Source organism: Sciurus vulgaris, assembly GCF_902686455.1.
Source record: "Sciurus vulgaris genome assembly, chromosome: 4".
Classification (NCBI taxonomy): Eukaryota; Metazoa; Chordata; class Mammalia; order Rodentia; family Sciuridae; genus Sciurus; species Sciurus vulgaris.
The window spans coordinates 104,364,295-104,384,996 of NC_136464.1; the positions used below are offsets into that span (position 1 = coordinate 104,364,295).

At 36.1% G+C, this 20,702-nt stretch overlaps 1 long non-coding RNA gene across 1 annotated transcript; it reads right to left on the reverse strand.

Annotated features, from left to right (window-relative positions):
• Positions 1-685: 685 nt before the first annotated feature.
• LOC306660599 lies at positions 686-10,186 on the reverse strand. Its single transcript, XR_013763689.1, has 3 exons — positions 10,100-10,186; positions 3,936-4,034; positions 686-774 (listed from the first exon to the last, which is right to left on the reverse strand). It is a non-coding gene; the product is annotated as an uncharacterized lncRNA (long non-coding RNA).
• Between the last annotated feature and the right edge of the window lie 10,516 nt (positions 10,187-20,702).

The window sequence follows — 20,702 nt, forward strand, 5'->3', positions numbered from 1 at the left end:
CTAACTGAGCTGTGCTAACTCTGTACCAACAAAGGGTATATACGTTCCTTTGGGTAAAAATTATTAGGCACTAATACCAGTTTTACCTTTAAAATGGTGTAATGGGAATCTGTCAGAGAATCTTGAGAACTTTAGGATTTATATTTAAGGATTTTATGACAAGAGACCTGGAATAATCTTTCAACTTGCACATGCCCCAGACTAAACACACTAATTTCTGGAATCTATTTGAGTTTTTTTCTTGTAAGAACTATCTTTAAAAATAAAAAGATAATAATACAGGTAGTTTCCATTTATCTTTTATAATTGTGGTAAAATACACATAACATCAAGTTTATCATCTTAACCATTCTTAAATGCGTAGTTCTGGGGCATTATGTACATTCCATTGCTCTACAACCATCATCCGTCCCCAGAACTATTTTCATTTTGTAAAACTGAAACTCTGCCTGTTAGGTACAGACTCCCCATTTCCCACTCATCAGCCCCTGACACCTTCCGTTCTACTTTATGTCTCTATGAAACATAAAGATGCATCTTAAGTGGATTCACACAGCATCTGTCCTTTTGTGTTATATACTTATTTCATGTAGCACAATGTCCGCAAGAGGACATTTAATTCCTCACCCCTCTGTGGGCAGACAGAGTTTCAGCACCATGACCCATTTTACAGTGTGTTACTTACGTGGGGCACTTAGGTCAACAGAATCATTCCGGAATACAATCTCACAGGGCTGTGTAGTTAAGGACACTGGGAGACTTGGTGCCGTTATTCTGGGAGTAAATCAAACAGCCTGGCATTAATTCATAGGAACAGGTCTTAAAGGAATTGACTGGGAAATATCAAGGTGTAATTGAAAGTAAGAAACTATCCTACATTTTGGTTACGTATTTAAAATAAAGCAAAATGCTATTTCTAAAATAGTGTTTTACTGTGAACATTTCTTAGATAAAACTCTCCTAACTGTACTTTCCAAACAGTCGAATTGAACCGTAAGTTTCCTGCATTCCCCTGATTTCCCAGAGCAACTTAGAGATATGTGGTATGTATCTTTAAAATCCTTTATCCCAACTTCCTTTCTTCATGGCAAAGTATAAAGAAGAAGTTTGGTTCAAGATTCTTGACAGTGTTAAGAAGCGCTGGCATAAACCTGAGGGGGACCCTTCTTCTGCAGTCCCCAAAGTGTGTTGTGAGACCACAGTGGAAATCCAAGTGTAGGAATTTCTAAGTTCCAAAAGATGGGGGAATTTTATAAACTTTTGCCCCCCAAGGAGCATAATTAATGTAGTTCATGTTTCATTTTAAAATATTAATTGTTTCCTATAAGTTGAAAGATGGGGTTAAAACACCCATGTGGTCAAGCCTGGATTGTTTTCTCACATGCTGGATATTACCAGACCACAGGAGCCTTCTGCTATGTTGGATTTGCTGTGTACCTTGATATTTCCAGGGATTTGAGGGGCTTGAAGATTGTACAACAAGTTACAGTTGCTTTCGGTAGCCTTAACAGCATCTTTATACATGGTGTCCTCTGGGAGGAGGTCCTCCCGTAGGGCCAGCTTCCCCTGTGTGACTCTGGTTCTGTTTCTGAGGCTGACCACTAAGAATGAGGAACCCCTGCCTCCTGCCAAGATGGGAATCTGCCCTTCCAGCTCAGAGGAGGGTTTCTAGGGAATGTCAAAAGAAGAGAGTGAACAGTTGAAACATTCCAAAGTAATTAAAAGAATCAGATAATGATTTTAAATTTGCTCCTATGTCCAGAAGTTGAAGTGCATTTGTTTCTGGGCTTTCCAGAATCCATTTGTTACTATAGTCCCAGGCCAGAGACCCAACTCTTGGGATCCCACCAAATCAGTTCTGGCCACTTGTCCCCACCCCCCCCCCCCGCCCCCCGCAAAACAACACAAAAAAACAAAACAAAACAAACAAACAAAAAAAAATGAGATAAGTAATGATGAAAAGCAGGAAAGGAACTTTAATTAAAATAGTCATATTGGGAAGACAAGTGAGATCAAGTATCTCAGCCTAGGGTACTAACATGAGTTTTAGGTTTAAATAGAGAAAGAACTGGGACAGGAGGCAAGAGGTGTGCATAATTGAGCAGCATTGGTCAAACTGGTCTGGTTGATTATTTCTCAGTTCTGGTTCTGTGAGGTTGCACTGGAGAAGTCCTATTACCACTTGAGAAAACAACTCCCATTTGCTTTGCAGGGTATTTATCTATCAGACCTGTGATCCTAGAAGCAGGTAATTCAGTTACCCTGAGATGATTGCTCCTGCTGTGGAGGCAGTCTTATCATGGGGTGATCTGCCTGCAAGTTTCTGCTGTTCCTGGAAGGTATAGGGCAATGACTGGAGACTTCTAGGTGCTGCTCCAAGGGTCTAGAATAGGACATTGTAAAAGCTGGCAGTTGACTGTCCCTGTTAGGACCTCTTTAAAAAGGCAGCATCTCTAAGCATCTGTAATATATTTACCCACTTATAGTTCCTCTTTCCCCTCTCTCTCTTTAGTTTGTCATGGTAAGATAGGTGCATCATTATAAAATCTAAAAAGAAAGTAAATAAAGGTAGAATGATAACATTTGCCCCCCCCCCCCCACCCCTTTCTGCCTGGTCCCTCACTTATTCCTTCCTGGTAAATCCCTTGTATTAGTTTCTTGGGTAATTTTGCAAAAGTGCCCTATCAGTGAGATCAAGCACTTTTTTTTTTTTTTTTTTTGTAAAAGAGATTGAACCCAGGGGCGCTTAATTGCTAAATCACATCCCCAGCTCTTTATATATTTTATTTAGAGACAGGGATTGCTAAGTTGCTTTAGGTCTCACTAAGTTGCTAAAGGTTGGCTTTGAACTTGTGATATTCCTGCCTTAGCCTCCTGAGCCACTGGGATTACAGGCATGAACTACCATGCCCCTTATGTATGTTGATGATCTAAGTCCTTTATAAAGAATTTGCATATTGTACACAGTGTTCTACATTGATTACTCCTGTTAATGTATCTCAGGGACATTTTCATTACAGTATGTAGATGTATCACAAGGATTTTATTGTCCTAAATACTTGCTATTCCAAATATTACTCCAGTACTTAAGATATCTGCAGATATTTCTGGGGCAAAGAAGAGGGATAAATTCCCAGAAATGGAATTGCTGAGTCCTAGGCTGAATGCAATTGTTATTTCTGATAAATTTTGCTAAATTAACTGCCTTAAATCTTTCTTTTCCCATGTCATCACCAATCAAAGGTAAGCAATTCGGATAAAGAATGTTCTTCCCATGTACTTACCAGTTTTAATTTCTTATGCAATTGAGGATAAATTCATATGTTTTAGGGTCATTGTATTTTCTTCTCTATGAACTGTTTATTATTTATACTTTGCCTGCTTTTCTACTGCTTGATGAACTTTTTTGATTTTTGTTTTTTTTTTTTTTTTTCTGATTTCTGGAAATCTCCCAAACTTTCACTTTGTTCATTTGAGAGATTAACCCTTTGCTATAAAATCCTGGTTTTTGCACATTTACACTGTGTTTATATTTTCCCCCAATGATTCATTTTGTCTATGTTGAAATTCATAGACTTAGAAGTTCAGTTTCATGAGTTTTGACAAAGTATTTACTATGAATCTTTTTTCCAAATTAAGATGCAGAATACTTCCTTTATATCTGAAATCTCCTTGAAACTTTCCAGTCAAGACCTCAATGGAAAGCTAGTGCTGTGATGCACATAAATGTGCATATGTCTGTGTCCTGTGTCCTCCTGTGCAGGGAAGTGGGGACTGTTCTGCAGTGCATGTGCAGGTCAAAATGCCTGTTTGGCGTGTGCTTAATGAACCTGGGGAGTAAGGGGGAGTCTGAACATTCCTGGGAAGGAAAGTCATGGGAGACAATAAGGAGAAGATGTTCTCAACAAAAACCAAGATGAAGAGAACAGACTCACCGCTTTTCAAAAATATCAGTATGTTCCAATATTCTATCTTTTCTGCTTTCCAGTTCCCGAATTTCTTCAAGAAGACCTCTGTTGTAGGTATTTCTAATCCTATAGCAAGTGGAAAGATAAAAAGAACAAAGCATGTGAGCTTTACTTGCTTGAGCAACTCTTCCCTACTGTCTTAGATGGCAGCTGGGGGTCCTCTGATGATAAGTGGCAGGAAAACATACGACATGACACCACGCCATCAGCCTCCATATGCAACACAGGCTGCACCCGAGAAGCATTATCAAAGGGGCTCATGGCAGTGCTGGGTAGTTGTCTGTTAGCAGCTGGTAGCACCCAAACCGCCCATTTTCCATGAAAGCCTGCAGCTCTGTTGGATGTATGTCTAGGCTATAGAAGAGCCCTGACTCTGGAGGGCAGACCTTTCCCATACCAGTCACACTGTGTACTGAAGATTCACAGGACTGAGATGTGACTACTTATACCCTTTTCTACTGTGAAAACTGCTTGAGAATCTTGATGCTCAGGTTCTTATTTAACTGTGTGCTGCCTTCTGTACTTACTTCAATCAGAGAACTCAAGGGCTAGCTGTGCCATTTATAGCAATTATAATGGCAGAGTGGAAGTCTCTGTAGAGATCAATACACTTGATTTCAAATATACAGGTGACCCAAATCGATGCTTTCCCTTTCTTTGGCAACTTGTTTGCAATGGGGTATATGTCAATAGTCTGGCATTTGTCATTTATCCACTCATGCGTTCTTAAATACACTTCTTGAGTTACAATTAGACATCATCTCTACTTCTTTCTCATAAAGGGAAGGTGGCTGCTGACATACACTGTCCAGCTCTGCCCTGCACCCCTGATAAAGGTTCTAACTGCTAGAAAAACAGTGTCTGTGTGGCACACAGAGGCTGCACATGATGCCTTCTCAGAAAGCTTTCAACACAAAGGGAGAGACTCATAACAGATAATGAACAAAAAAGCAAGGCCAGAAGAGACTCATGACGGACAAGTGAACAAAAAAGCAAGGCCAGAAGAGACTCTGTGAGGGCTGAGGAAGAAGGTTGCGGAAGATATCAGTAAAAGTTCCTCTAAGGAAGTCAGTGGAACTGGGGTCTAGAGGAGGAGGAGGCAGTAACTAGGGGAGAGGGGAAGAACATTCCAGACAGAAGGATCATACAGAAGCCCTACAGTGGCAGAGTGTAGCTAGAGGAGATGAAAGAAGTAGGCCATCCATAGCCCTGACAAAGATTTGACCCTGTCACCGAGAGGAAGCCCAGCAGAGTTGTCTATCAGGAATAGCTCACTGTGTCAGCCATGGTTGTCTTTACCTCACAGAACAGTGTAAGAGAGTTTAGGATATCAGTAAAACTTGGTGGCTTATAAATTTTTGTCTGGTCAACATGGGAAAAAGATGGAAAGAAAAGATAGGACTGGTGGATTGGAAGAATTAGAGGTCAACAAATTTTGGTACAAAAAAAGTAAAAAATGTGACTTTCCAAGATAACATTGTGAAAAAAATTAACAAGCCTAAATGCTAATATATACCTGAGGAAAAATACTGCTGTGTACCTTAGAGAAGTGCTTCCATTTAAGGAATTTTCTAAGACACTCCTTAGAAAATGAAACTATCATGCAACCCTCCTCCAAAAACAATCATTTCCCCAATATTCTGACTTAATGGCCTATGATGTCACTCTGCTTTCATTTTATTTATCTTTTGCATTCCTTTCTGATAAAAGTAAAATAATGAACAACATATAAATACAATGACCCTCTACCATGCCCTTCTCACAATTGACCACAGAGCTTATTATTATCAACACTTGTCTGGGATGACTGATGGGAAACAACAAAGCAAAAAAGGAAGGAAAAATAGCTAACAAAATGTGGCTTAGGTTTCGGAAAAGAGAAGCTCATGTTAAAGTCCATGAGCTTATTCATTGTGAAAAATCTCTACATAGTATATCTAAGGACAATTTTGGCCACCATGACCTGAAGAAAGGGCAAGAATAACAAAGGAGAGCTTTTGTAAGGCAGTTAAAGTAGAGGCACAGGATATACTTGCTGTGTATCTAAAATGAGTGGTTTTGTGTTATGGAAAGAAAGTATCGACATCTTCTAACACCTGGGAATGGACAATAGATAAATCATCAAATATGGTATATGTCGTTTATTCTTTTCCATAGAATAAAGAATCAAATTATAGGCTTTATGCATGAAAAACAGATAACACTATGTGAAATGCAATTTTTCTTAACACTTTATATATATTAACTGAGTTAATCACTTTTATGTAATAAAGTGCTGTCATTTAATATGTAGATTTCTACATTAATATTGGATTTTAAAAGTGTATCGTTTTATATGAAATAAGATATTAAAATGACATTGAATCATACTAGTTTCCATGATCATGCATATTTGACACTTCCCAAACTCAGAACCATTCCTCACTGTAAATCATATACAGAAACAACTGACTTAAAAATTGGCTATTGTTGGGGCTCAGAAAGAAACATCCCAAAATATATCATCTTGGATGTCAAACTGAGCAGCAAATCCAAGAAGGGCTTTCCTTGAATTCCCTTTTCCACCTAAAGATGAGATGTGCCAATGAGAAACAAAATTGCTTTCAAATATTCTCACTGAAATGTCATTCACCAAGGAGGATTAAAGCTCACAGAATTAAAGCTCACAGATTAAAGCTCACAAAAGAAGAGACTGAAAATCAAACACCACACCCAGAGCCCAAGGAACTTAAGACCCAGGTCATTTTCTATTCTCCAGGCTCATTTTCTTCCTTAAATATAATTTATTGACCCTCTAAAATTTCCTACAGCACTCCACTGACCTCTTGCCTAAGAAGGGCATGGTTTGAGTTTCAACCATCCAGCCCTTCTTTGAATTTCATATTTTGTAGGCTCATATGCATACATGCACACATTAGTAAGTTTGTGTACATTACCTTGTGATAATCTGCCTGTGGTCAGTTTGTCTCAACAGGCTCTTTTTCCAGCCTTCAGAGGAAAAGTTTGAACTTCCACATGCTGTACAGAAAGGACCTCTCAGATGACAGGTATCCCTCTAGTCACCATGCTGTCTTTAGATTGCAGGAAGCTACACCCCTGCACAGCAGTAGGGAGACTACTCACAATGACAACTATCTATTTTTCATATATAAAGTCTCTATATATGTTCTCTATTAGTTCTTTATTCTGTGGGACAGAAAGGATGTCATATTTTGGAGGACTGTGTCAAGTCCTTGTAAAATTCCTGAAGGGAAGTCTTGGATGATAGTTCTGGCAACTGATCCTGAGAGGCAGGGTCTGAAATCTCATCTCAGACAGAAAGAACAATATCTGACCTATGTATTTTTTAGCCTCCCAGTTTTAGCATAAGCATCTTGCTTTTTCAGGTCCTTCCCATCATACTGCCCTCCTCAGCAACCAGCCTTCCTTTTGTGACCTCTTGGGCTGTGCTCTAGATAGGGAGAGATGTGTTTCAAGCACTTTGTATTTCTTAGTTGCTGAAATATTGCTCATTTCCAACAGTAATGCTTCCTTTTTTTCTCCACTGAAATTATATTTCATCTATACTACCAAATAAATAGGCATTTGTGTGCTTGACTAACAAGAGAACAACATCAACAAAACACTGCTATTTCTTTGAGAAAATGTCCCCTTAATAGTTCATAGGAATATATTTATAATAGCAATATTGCCATATGTAGAATTTAATAATTCTAGAAAGTTAATCTTACCTTCAAAATTTTCCAAGATTCAAAACCTCAAGTTTCAAGAGTAACAATGATATGCTTATCTTAAGTTTGTGTGTGTGTGTGTGTGTGTTTGTGTACTTTAAGTCAATCAACACTTGATTCGTTCTTCATTGTCTAAATGAAAATGTCTAGCACTTAATCAGTTACTTTGTTCCTCACCAATTATTTCTTGTAATCAAATTGAAAAGCTTTCAGATAGAATGCAGAAAGGAGACAGGAATACTTAGGAAGAAAATACTGCATGTTTTCCAAAGTTAAATTTTAATAGGACATTAAAATTGCCCTGGGTCACATACTTAATAGCAAGCTTTCTCTTCCCAGAAAAAGAGGACACTTCAGATTAATTCAACTTAATAAAGATGTTTTCTAATGGAAGATGGAATATAAGCAGTATGATTAAAAATATGTTCTATAAGCAAAAGGAAATATAGATTGAAATAGGGTCAAAACATATTTTCCCATGGAAATCTATGTGAAAAACTTACTTTAAATTGGGAGTTTTCTGTGTATTACAGTTCCATATATACCCCACCTCTCCAGCACTTTACCTCTGCTGCCAGGAACACTTTGGTATTGAGTAAATACCTTTTAGTCAATGAATTCTTTAGCACTCAGATTGAAGGTGTCTGAATAATGGGAAATGATTCATTTGGGAGTTAGTTTGTTTTGTTTTTCCTGTGCTGGGAATGAAACCCAGGGCCTGAGGCATGAGAGGTAAGTGATTACCACTGAGATACACTCCCAGCTATAGGTAGTTTGTGGTTATTTATTTATTTATTTATTCTGCTACTGGGGATTGAACCCAGGGGCACTTTACCATTGAGCCACATCCCCAGCCCTTTTTATTTTTTATTTTGAGATAAGGTCTTGCTAAGTTCCTCAAGATCTGTCTAAGTTGCTGAGGGCTGGCCTAGAACTTGTGATCCTCCTACTTCAGTCTTCCAAGTCGCTGGGATTACAGGCATGTGCCACCACCTAGGCCTGAGTTGTGATTGCTTTTAACAAACAAAATCTCAGATCTATTAATACAAAGCAGGGCCCATAACTGTTCATTATATTAGGAAGTTTTACCTCTTCAAGTGGCAAAATTTGTCAAAATGTTTGTATTTCAAAAAGAGATGAGACTTGGACCATGGAGATACTCCAGGAATTGTAAATCCACAGACATTTGTTTTGTTGGAGACTTGTATTTACATTCAAAGGGTTAGGACCCACAATTCTTCCCTGTCATCATCCTCCAAGGAGAATTTTTTGACATTAAGGAGCAAAATTTCCCTCCTCTCTCTGGAGGGGCTGCGAGATAGATGCCCTTCTCCAACACAAACTCCCAGGTTCCTATTTTTGGCTTTCTCTCCATGGTATGAACTTGGATACCTCCAGGCTGGTCCACACTTTCCTCACTGCATCAACCAGAAGGGTGAAAATCAGGGCCAGGGGAACTAATGTGGCTACAGCTATGGTTAGGTAATAAGAGTCCGTTGCTGCCCCCATGTCCACTTTTAGGATAATATGGATATATCAGAACCTTTGCCCCATTTCCACAGCTAACTTTGGTCGACAAGTTCATACCAATATGAAGAGTTCTTCAAAAGTTTTCTTAAACTCTCAGGCAAGACGATTCTTTTTGAAGGTGGAATGAATGAAGAGATCAGGCATGTACACACACTGAGAGAGGGAAAGAATGGGAAGGAAAGAGCAAGGGGAGGAGGAGGGAGGGGGAGAAGGAGAGAGGGAAGAAAACCTGGTATATATTTTCTGGAAACATTGGGAAGGATTCAGTTCTCCACTTTGGGCTCTATAAATAATTCTGTATTCCCTGATACATACATATTTAATTCTCAGGGAGAATTATATAACAAAATTGATATTATTCCATTCAGTAGATGCTTTTCTCTGTTCATTAATGAGTTTGAAATTTTAAATTTTAGAACTTTGTTGTTCATGTTACAGAATATGTGTTATAATTCATATTATAAACAAATTGTTTCAATTTTTAAAACTGTAATTTCATGAATGCTTTATGTTAAATATTAGAGATTTCAGAGATTTCTAACTCCAGTCAACTAAATAAAATTGGCATAAGCCACACTTCAAAAGAGTGAAGAAATAGGCCAGTGTTTGGAAAAAAAAAATCATGAGTAAGGTAATATCACCACAAATTTCATATTCCCTCCTGAACACTTTCATTCCATGTTTTTTTCTATTTAAATTGGTTGCCAGGAAATCTCCAGTGGCAAGAAAGAAGACATTTCTTCTTTGAAAGCCTCGTGACATTTCATGTGCATAAAGTGACAGTGTGATTTGAAAGATATATACATAACTGGAAAAGGGTAGTTAAACATGACAATAACCTTTTGGTTACTACTTGCTTTTTCAACTTACGATTTCCAGAAAAAATTTTGTATCAGGCATGTAGTAGGGACTAACAAAAGTCCCAGCCAGAAGTGCGGACAAATCAGAGCCATACTGATCTGCAAAGAAACAGAGGCAAAGAATAATTAAAGAAGAATCTTTCCCTTTGTCAACATTGAGTGCCAGCACAACCACCCATTTCCCCGCCTCACCACAACTGGCGATGCCAGAAAAGAGATGGAGGCAGTTGAATGAAATGAGAACTGCTAAAGCAACACCAGTGTATAAAAACTAAAAATGGTATTAGCAAGAAAAACAAGCAATCAAATAAATATTTTGATCAAGTATGTTTCTATCCCAGGAATGTATCAATATTATCTTACTAAGCAATATAACTTTAACTGCTATGTTATGTTTAAAACAATTTTGCCATTATGTTCTCCTGAGAGAAGTCACTCTTCCTTTTGCCTAGCACATTAATTGGTGGCTGACTGATCATGTTAGTTCAATTAGAGACTGTGCTGAGTTGAGACTCAGTGGGACTTCCTCTATCCCTTGTTTCCCTTTGACTTTCTAAGTATTTTTTCAACTGAGTACCTGCTGTGTTCTTTGATTTTATACTCCTAGCAAGACTCAGTCTCTAATATTTGTCTCCTGATTTTTCTCAATGCTCTCTTATTCTCAAGTGTTAACTTCCTTCCTTATGCTGTCCCAGAATTTGCCAATTGGACTGAAGGGGAAGCTGAGTGCCTGAAGTCTCCTAATCACCTGTCAGAATCTCTTCAGGATCTCTGGTTCTATCAGTTTTGGTATTTGGTATTTCTTGTGGATTTTACAATTTATATGAGTTTATTAATTTGTTATGGAGAGTTGCTCATAAAATCTTCTTAACGCATTTGTGATATTTGTGTTAATTTGGTTTAACCAAGAGGAAGATGCCGTGACGGGTTTACGTGAGGAAGAGATTCATTGGCAGAGAAGGCAGGGAAGAGGCGAGGGCAGAGAAGGCCTTCAGATCAGGTCACCAGGCTGATACCTGTGGAAGGACAGAGGCCAGGAGAAGGTAGAGTAGAAGAACCTAGGATTTTAGCAGTGTCAAGAAATGTTTAGTTAGCCTGATGGAGACAAAGTCACCTGCTGGAGATGTTGATTTCACCATGGAGACCCACCTTAGTATCCCCTTGTCTCAGCCATTGCCTGGGAACATCCTGTGGGGCTGTTGGCCTTGATATGAACACAGGGTGACTTGAAGGACAGGAGCAAGGGCCAGCAGTCAGGTATGCTGACATTGGTATACTGACCATTGGTAATGGTGTTTTCTCTTATTCTTTCTTAAGAGTCTTGTTTAGAGGTTCATCAATTTTATGAAACTTTTCAAAGCATCAACTCTTGTTTTGTTGATTTTCTCCATTCTGCATTTGTTTCCTATTTCATTGATCTCTTGTCTTTATTTCCTGTTTTGAGCTTTCTGAGGTTTTATTCTTTATTCTTTTTTCCAACTTTTGGAGTTGGAAGCTTAAGTTGATTTTCTTTTCAGGGTCCCTTCTAATATATGGATTTCATACTATAATTTTCCCCATTAGAAATTATTTAGCCAGATACTACCAGTTGATTATATATTTTTCTTTAAATTACTTATATTTGGGTCTTTGCCAAATGTACCTATATTTTCTCCTTCAGTGTTCTTTTTTAAATTTGCATCTTTTCCTTTTAAATTATTTTAATTGTCATTTTCAGATAACATTTTAATTTCTCCTTCTTGGGATACATAATCTACTATGTATTATAATCTGACTGTTTAAGAATTCTCATATCTTCAGTAGAGTTATTTTTCTTTTGTGGACTTTCTTATACCTGAAAAAGTAAAGCCCCTGTGGTTGGCTTTATAATTATTTTGGGGGAAGAATTCAAGACATTTCCCCAAAACCTGGATGAATTTTCACATGATTATATTTGTTTGGGATTCTTAAGCTTGGGGGAAGGTGTCTTTTTCTCACAAAGACCTAGAGACCAGGAGCCAAACAGATGACAAATATTGTGATATGTTTGGAGTAGAATGAACAGGAATCTTCTTGTCTCGAAAAGAGACAACACTTTGTGGCTCCTGGATTTCTGTAGAGTCTCTCTTTCATCTCCAACTCCTATAGGCCCCCCCAAAATACATCCTATCCTTATGAGGTTGTTGAAATTGAGTGCCCTGTCTCCCGATCTCATATCAGTATTTAATACACCCTGGACAGCCAATGTCAGTTCAAGTTTCCCCTGTCATTGAGTCTGATAAGGACTAGTCAGAGGATTGAATGTGTCATGGAGAATACCAAAAATCCTAAGAAAATAGGATGGTGTTGGAGTGAGAAAGTAGAAATCCAAGCTGAAAGATCCAGTTCTTACTGGATTTGACTGTAAGTGATTCATTGTAACTTCTGCAAAAGCAATTTCAGAAAAGTGATAAAGGCAAAAACCCAAGTTTTAATGGTTTAGGTGAAAATGTAACTTGAGAAGTGTGGATAGAAAGCAGATTCTTCTTTCCAAATATTTAGTAGGCAATAAAAAGAGCAATCAGATGTTAAATAAAACAAAGTAAGTCAAGAGAGCATTTCTATTTCTCTCTTTTTCAGGTGTTTATTTTTGGATTAGAAACATTTGATAAACCATCATTAAGAGAGACATTAAAGTCTTAATTTAATCTTGTCCCAATCGTTTTACTCCTCAGTTTCTACCCACAAAATGTTGATAATTTCTACCCTGTCTACATTTTGGAAAAGACCAACTGATTGTGATCTTGTCTATGCAAAGGCAAGCTTCCAGTAGGCACTTAGACCACTAAGACTTGTTTTTAATATATTCTCACATTATAGGTCCACCTCTTCTGTCCATATGTGATTTTTTTATCCATTGGTCCTCTGTTATAGCAGTCAAGACCATAGACGTTGCAAGGGTTCCTTTAAATATTTTCTGGCCACAAACTGAATTAGCAATCAAACCTAAACACAAGTGAAGTGTACCATAGCTCTTGTTCATCTTTATTGATGGATTATTCCTTATTCCTTGTGTCTTCTTCTGAAGACTAATTGGAGAAGGCTCAAAAAATCTTGGGAAAATGTGATATCCTGAAAGTGTTCAAATGAGTTCAATAGAATGGAGAATTCAGATGAGTGCCAGAGTTCAATAGAATAATGATTTCCTTAATGAGCAGTCAGAGAATCAAAGCTTCACCTCTTCTTTCTGTTTCAACCTATTTGGTGTTAACTCAAATTAAAATATTCAAATATCATCCTAAATTCCCAACTATCTAGAAGTCACAATGATCAGTAATGCTGAGATCTTTGACTTTTATATATAGAGCAAAATTAATCTAACCCAGAGGTCTAAAAATTTTCCTATGTGCCATGTCAAAATCAGAACGTAAAACCCTTTCTCTGAGGAGGGTGTGATAAAATCAACGTATCTGTACATAATCATATGATGTGTCTTTGCTAGTAACCCCTGGCAGTTCTGCTAATGGTAAGAAGAGTCTTCAATGAATAGAAATAGGCAAAAGAGGAAATTAAATATCTCTGAAACAAGTGTCAAGGATTATTTTGCACTAGATTTGAGCATATTTAATAAGTAAAATAATAAATATCCTTAACACCTTAGATTCACAAACCAATAGTTCACATACACAGTACCTCAGTGTTTGGCTTTCAATAGAGAATGGTTTTCTTCTAGAAGTACATGTAGAAAGGTGCATTGGAGAAAGGATTTTTTAAAGGAATGATTTAATTTGTCATAATATGCATTTCACTGAGGATCAAGTAAAAAGAATGATATTTCATTTAATATCTAACTCCCTAATAACTGCATATTCCCTCACTGTGAGACTCAACTTACATTTAGAACATCCAGAAACACACAAAAATACATTTTTTGCAGGGGTGGGGAGTGCGTCTTCTAAGTATAGGATCCTGTCATCAACAAACAGATAATTTGAGCTCTACTTTTCCTATTTTCATCCCTTTAATTTCCTTCTCTTGCCTGAATACTCTGGCTAGAGTTTCAAGGACTATGTTGAATAGGAGTGTTAAGAGAATGGTCATCCTTGTCTTGTTCCTGTTTTTAGAGGAGATGCTCTCAGTTTTTCTCCATTTGGTATAATGTTGCCTGCCTTGGGTTTGTCATATATAGCCTTTACAATGTTAAGTTCCTTCTACCCATAATTTTTCTAATGTTTTAAACATGAATGGGTGCTGTTCTTTGTCAAATGCTTTTTCTTCATCTATTGAGATAATGATGTGATTACTGGTTTTAACTCTATTTACATGCTGAACTACATTTATTGAGGTAAATAAATGTATGTTGAACCAACCTTGCATCCCTGGGATGAAATGCACTTGATCATGGTGCAAATATATTTTTAACATGCTTATATGTAGTTTGATAATATTTTATTAAGAATGTTTACATCTATGTTCATCAAGGATATTGGCCTGAAGTTTCTTTCTTTCATGTGTCTTTGTCTGGTTTTGGAATCAGGGTAATTGACTGGCTTCTTAGAATGACTTTGGCAATTTTCCCTCCATTATTGTGTGGAATAATTTGAGGAGGATGGTATTATTTTTTCTTTAAAAGAGTAGAAACTTAATCCAACTAAGTAAAAGCAGGGCCTTTTGGAGATGATTAGGATTGAACAAGGTCATTAGGGCAGAACCTGTCTGGGTTCCTGGTAGTTTAATAAAAAAGACAGAGAGAGACCAGAAGACACACATATTCCCTGTCTCTTGCTGTGTGGTACCCAGAGCCACCTCCAAACTTTCATCAAGAAAGATGTCTTTCATCAGATGTGACCCCTTGATCTGGCACCTCTATTATCATGAGTCAAAATAAACCTCTTTATTACTTACCCAGTCTGTGATCTTGTTTTATTAACCACAACAAAAAAATACTAATGTAGTATATGTCAAAACATCAAACTGCTCACTTTAAATATGTGCAGTTTATTATATGTCAATTATACCTTAAGTTGTACAATAATGAAATCTTAAGTAAGACTTAAGTCATAAATGTGATAGAATAAGCATGATGATAGACTTGATTTTGCTCCCCTTTTAGGAATGAGTATTGATAGTATCATAAATTTCACCTTAAAATGAGAATTTAAAATGGTATTATTTCTTCTTTAATGGTCTGGTGGAACAAGTATGAGAACCCATTAAGTCCTGGATATTTCTTTCCTAGAAGATTTTTTGATAGCTGCTTAAATTTCATCATTTGAAATTGATCTGTTTGTGTTCTATGCCCTCATGGTTCAAGTTGGGTAGGTCATGTGTCTCCAAGAATTTGTCAGTATCTTCAATATTTTCCAGCTTATTGGAGAATAAATTTCATAAATAGCTTCTGATGCTCCTCTGAATATCAGTAGTGTCTGTGGTGATATTTTCTTTTTTGTCTTGAAATTTGTTAATTTCACTGTTTTTTCTCCTTCTTTTGGTTAGTTTAGATAAGGGTTTATCAATTCTGTTTATTCTTTCAAAAAACCAACTCTTTGATTTATTAATCTTTTGTATTTTTTATTCTCAACTTCACTGATTTCAGTTCTGATTTTAATTTATTGATTTTTTTTTTAAATATGGAATACTTCATGAATTTGTCATCCTTACACAGGGGTCATGCTAATCTTCCGTCATTACAGTTTTAGTATATGTGCTGCTGAAGCAAGCACCCTTCTAGTAATTTTGGTAATGGTTTGTTATTCTTTTTCTAGTACCTTGAGATGTAATGTTAGATTATCTATTTGGTATCTTTATATTCTTTTGGTGTAGTAATTCAACGCTATAAATATTCCTTTTAGAAATGCCTTCATACTATCCAAGAGATTTTGATGTATCACTATTCTCATTGACTTCTAAGAATGTTTTACTTCTCTCCAATTTCTTCTGCTATCCATTCATCATTCAGAAGTGTTTTATTTAATCTTCAGGCGTTAGAGTGGTTTTATTTGTCTCTTATCATTGATTTCTAATTTGATTCCATTATGATCTGATAAAATGCAAGACATTGTCTCTATTTTTTTTTTTTTTTTGTATTTGCTAAGATTTCCTCTGTGACCTACAATATGGTCTATTTCAGAAAATGTTCCATGTACTCCTGAGAAGAAAGTTAATACAGTCATTGAGAGATGAAATATGGGCTGGGGATATAGCTCAGTTGGTAGAGTGCTTGCCTTGCATGTAGAAGGCCCTTGGTTGAATCCCCAGCACCGAAAAAAAAAAAAAAAAAAAAAAAAAAGCAGAGAGATGAAATATTCTATAGATGTGATGTCTGTCAAATCTGTATTATTCATTATACTTTTTAGTTATGTGAAATCTTTACTTAATTTATGTCTGGATAATCTATCTAATGTTGAGAGAGGTCTGTTAAAGTCACCAGTATTACTGCATTGTGATCTATTTGATTCCTAATTTTAAAAGGGTTTATGTATGTATATGCCTCATTGTTTGGGGCATCAATATTTACAATCATAACTTCTTGTTGTAGGATTCCCTTCGACAGTACAAAGTGACCTTCTTTGTCTCTTGGCTTGAAGTTCACTTTATATTCTATGAGAATAAGCTGTCCCTGCTCATTTAGGAGTAGCATTTGCATGGTATGTATTTTCCCATACTTTTACCTTCAGTTGTGGATCTCTCTGTGAGGTGAATCTCTTATAGACAGCATATTGTTGGGTCGTATTTTTTAAACTAATCTGCCAACCTGTGTCTTGTGATTGAAGAGTTTAGACCATTTGCATACAATGTTACTATAGAGAAGTGAATTTTATTTCTTGCCATTTTAATTTATTTCAAATGTTTAAATTGTACTTGATTCTCCTTTGACTATTCTGAGGGAATTCCTCCCTATGTTTGTTTTCATTCTTATTTTTATTTCTTCTTCATGAAATATTTTATTGAGTATGTTTTATGGTGCAGACTTTCTGGTTGTGAATTCTTTTAGCTTCTGTTTATCATAGAAAGTTTTTTATTTCATCTTCAATTTTCAAGCTTAATTTTTCTGAGTTTAATATTCTTGGTTGGCATCCATTTTCTCTCAGAGCTTGGTGTATAGTATTCCAAGCCCTCCTGGCTTTTAGAGTCCATGTTGAGCAATTAGTTGAAATCCAGATTTGTTTACCTCTAAATGTGACCAGTCATTTTGCTCTTCCAAGTTTTTAAATTCTATCCCTATTCTGTATGTTTAGACATTTTCATTATAATATGTCTTGAAGTGAATCTATTGTAATTTCATGTATTTGGAGTCCTATATACCTCCTATATTTGAATTTCCATCTTATTCTTAAGGTTTGGGAAATTTTCTGACATTATTTCATCAAAGTAGCAGGGTACATTCAAATCAATTGTGTTCCTATATTCCAATAACAAAGCTCTTGAAAAAGAAATTAGGAAAACTATCCCATTCACAATAGTCTCCAAAAATATACTCCTAACAAAAGAGATAAAGGCCGTTTACAATGAAAATGGCAGAACCTTAAAGAAAGAAATTGAAGAAAACCTTAGAAAATGGAAAGGTCTCCCATGTTCCTGGTTAGGCAGACCTAATATTGTCAAAGTGTTCATACTACCAAAAATACTATGCAGTTTTAATGCAATTCCCATCAAAATTCCAATGACAATTCACAGAAATAGAAAAAGCAGTTTGGAAATTCATTTGGAAAAAAAGAAACCCAGAATAGCCAAAGCAATTGTTAGCAAGAAGCACAAAGCTGGAAGCATCACCATACCAAAACTCAAATTATATTATAGAGTTATAATAATAAAAACAGCATGGTACTGTCATGAGAACAGATAAGAAGACCAATGGAATAGAATAGAAGACACAAAGCCAAACGCACATAGTTATCTAATAATAAACAAAGGTGCCAAAACATACATTAGAGAAATGTATGTTTACATTTTTAACAAATGGTGCTGGGAAAATTGGAAATCCATATGCAAAAGAATTAAATATGACCCCTATCTTTCACCCAACATAGAACTCAACTCAAAGTAGATCAGAAATCTAGGAATTAGACCAGAAACCCTGCAACTGCTAGAAGAAAATGTATCCCAACACTCCAACATGTTGGCACAGGAACCAACTTTCTTAACATGACCACTAAAGTGCAAGAAATAAAATGAAAAATCAATAAGTGGGATGGCATCAAATCAGAAAACTTCTGCACAAGCAAAGGAAACAAGAGTATGAAGAGCATGGGAGAAGATCTTTGCCACCTGTTTCCCAGATATGGTATTAATATCCAGAATATACAAAGAACTCAAAAAATTTAACACCAAAAAACCAAATACCTCAATCAATCAATGGCAAAAAATAAAACCCCCAAAAAACAAAAACTAAACAGATACTTCTCAAAAGAAGAAATACAAATGGCCAACAAAATGCAACTTAAAAACTACATTGAAATTTCATCTTACTCCAGTTGGAATGACAATTATCAAAAAATACAAATAATAATGAATGTTGGCAAGGATGTGGGGGAAAAGGCACACTCATACATTGTTGGTAGGACTTAAATTAGAGCAACCACTCTGGAAATCAGTATGGAGATTCCTCAGAAAAGTAACAATGGAATGACAATATGACCCAGCTATCCCACTCTTTAGTATATACCCAAAAGACTTAAAATCAGCATACTACAGTGATGCAGGCATATTAATGTTTATAGCAGTTCAATTCACAATAGTCAAGCTATGGAACCAATCTAGGTGCCCTTCAACAGATGAATGATGAGAAAAATGTGGTATATATACACAGTTCAGTATTAGTCATAAAGAATGAAATCATGGCATTTGCCAGTAAATGGATGGAACTGGACACTATCATGCTAAGTGAAATAAGCCCATTCCCAAAAGTCAAAGGTTGAATGTTTATTCTGATATACAGAAGCTAATCTTAAATAAAGGGGTGAAGGGGATGAAAGAAAGAGAGATAGAAAGTAGGAAAAGAGGAGAGGGAATTTCATCAAAATGAAGATCAGTGGAGTAGACAAAGGGAATTGAGGAAGAGGCAGGAGGGATGGGGGAAAAGGAAGAACAGTGGAATGAATCTGATCAAACTTTCATATGTACATATATGAATATACCATAGTGAATCCCAACATTAAGTATGTCCACAAGACACTATTTTTTTTAAATGTTATATATAAATTACAGAAAATCAGTAGAGAAGAGGGACACAAACAGGAGGAGGGAGAAAGGAAAAGGCGTGAAGTGCTAGGAATTAAATTAAAGAAAATTATATTCCATGCTTTTGTGATTATGTCAAAATGTATCATAATGTTACACAGAAAGAAGAAATTTAAAACTATAGTAAACATCCTTGAAATCATTGTCCCAATCAAGAATCCATCTACCATCCCCATAACTTCCCTTAATGCTGCCGAGTAAATGCCAGTTCTTGCCCACCTATATAATTTGTTTTTTCTTTTTTCTTTCTCTTTCTTTTTCCTTCCCTTTTCTTTTTCTTTTTTTCTTGGGCTACTTTATTTCTTTCAACATCATTATTTTGAGATTCATCCATGTTGTTAGATGTGTCAATAATTTCTTCCTTTTTATCTCTGAATGATATTCTATGGTATGGAAATACCATCATTTGTTTATCCATCCACCCATTTATGGACATTTGGGTTGATTCCAGTTCTCAGTCATTACAATAAATTTGACATGAAAATTAATGTCCAAACTTTTATGTGAATATACACTTTCATTTACTTTGAGTAAACTCCAAGGAGTGGAGTTTAGGATAAGGTGGCACCTACCTTAAAAAAGGTGTGTGAAACTTATATGAAACTGATGAGCAGCTTTCCAAGACAGTTTTATCATATATATTTCTACCTGCAGTCCATAAGAGTTCTACTTGCTCCACATCCTTACTAACATGTTGTTTGTATCATTCTTAAAATTTTATCCTTCCTAGTAGTTGTATACTGATGTCTCATATTAGTTCTGATTTATATTTTGTATTTGCCTAATAAATAATGGTGTTGAACATCTTTTCATTTATTTTGCTATTCATTTTTATTCTTTGATAAAGTGTTCAAGTATTTTACAATCTTATTATTTTCTTCCTTCTTGGTTTGGTTTTTATTTGCTCTTCTTTTTCTAGTTTCTTAATATGGAAGCAGAGGCTACTGACTTAAGAATGTTCTCTGTAGATACAGAAGTATAATGTTAAAAATTTGCCTTCTTCCAAGAATCATAGACCCTTGAGTATTATGTCTGTTTGTTACTTGTTAATGCTTTCAAACAATTCTTTTATTATATTTTGTCCAGGTTTTACAGTTCTTTTTCTCCATCTGTTTCAATAACAGTCATTTAGTTGTGGCTAAAGCGAGAAGCCCTTCATAATTCTTGTGTACTGGCACTGGGCTGTCCCAGGCCTAAGGGTACGGGTATCATCTTATATCCCCAGAGAGGCAGGGGTATAAAGGATGGCTATGTATGGAAAGAACACAGGGATTTAGCTGGTGAAATATTGACTTGCATTTCTTCACTTAATAATTGATTGGTTTTGTACCAAGTTTGCCTCTAATTCCTATATCATGGAATTCTGTGATTCACTTTGTAAGCATGTGGTCTAATTCCTACAAGAGGAATAAATG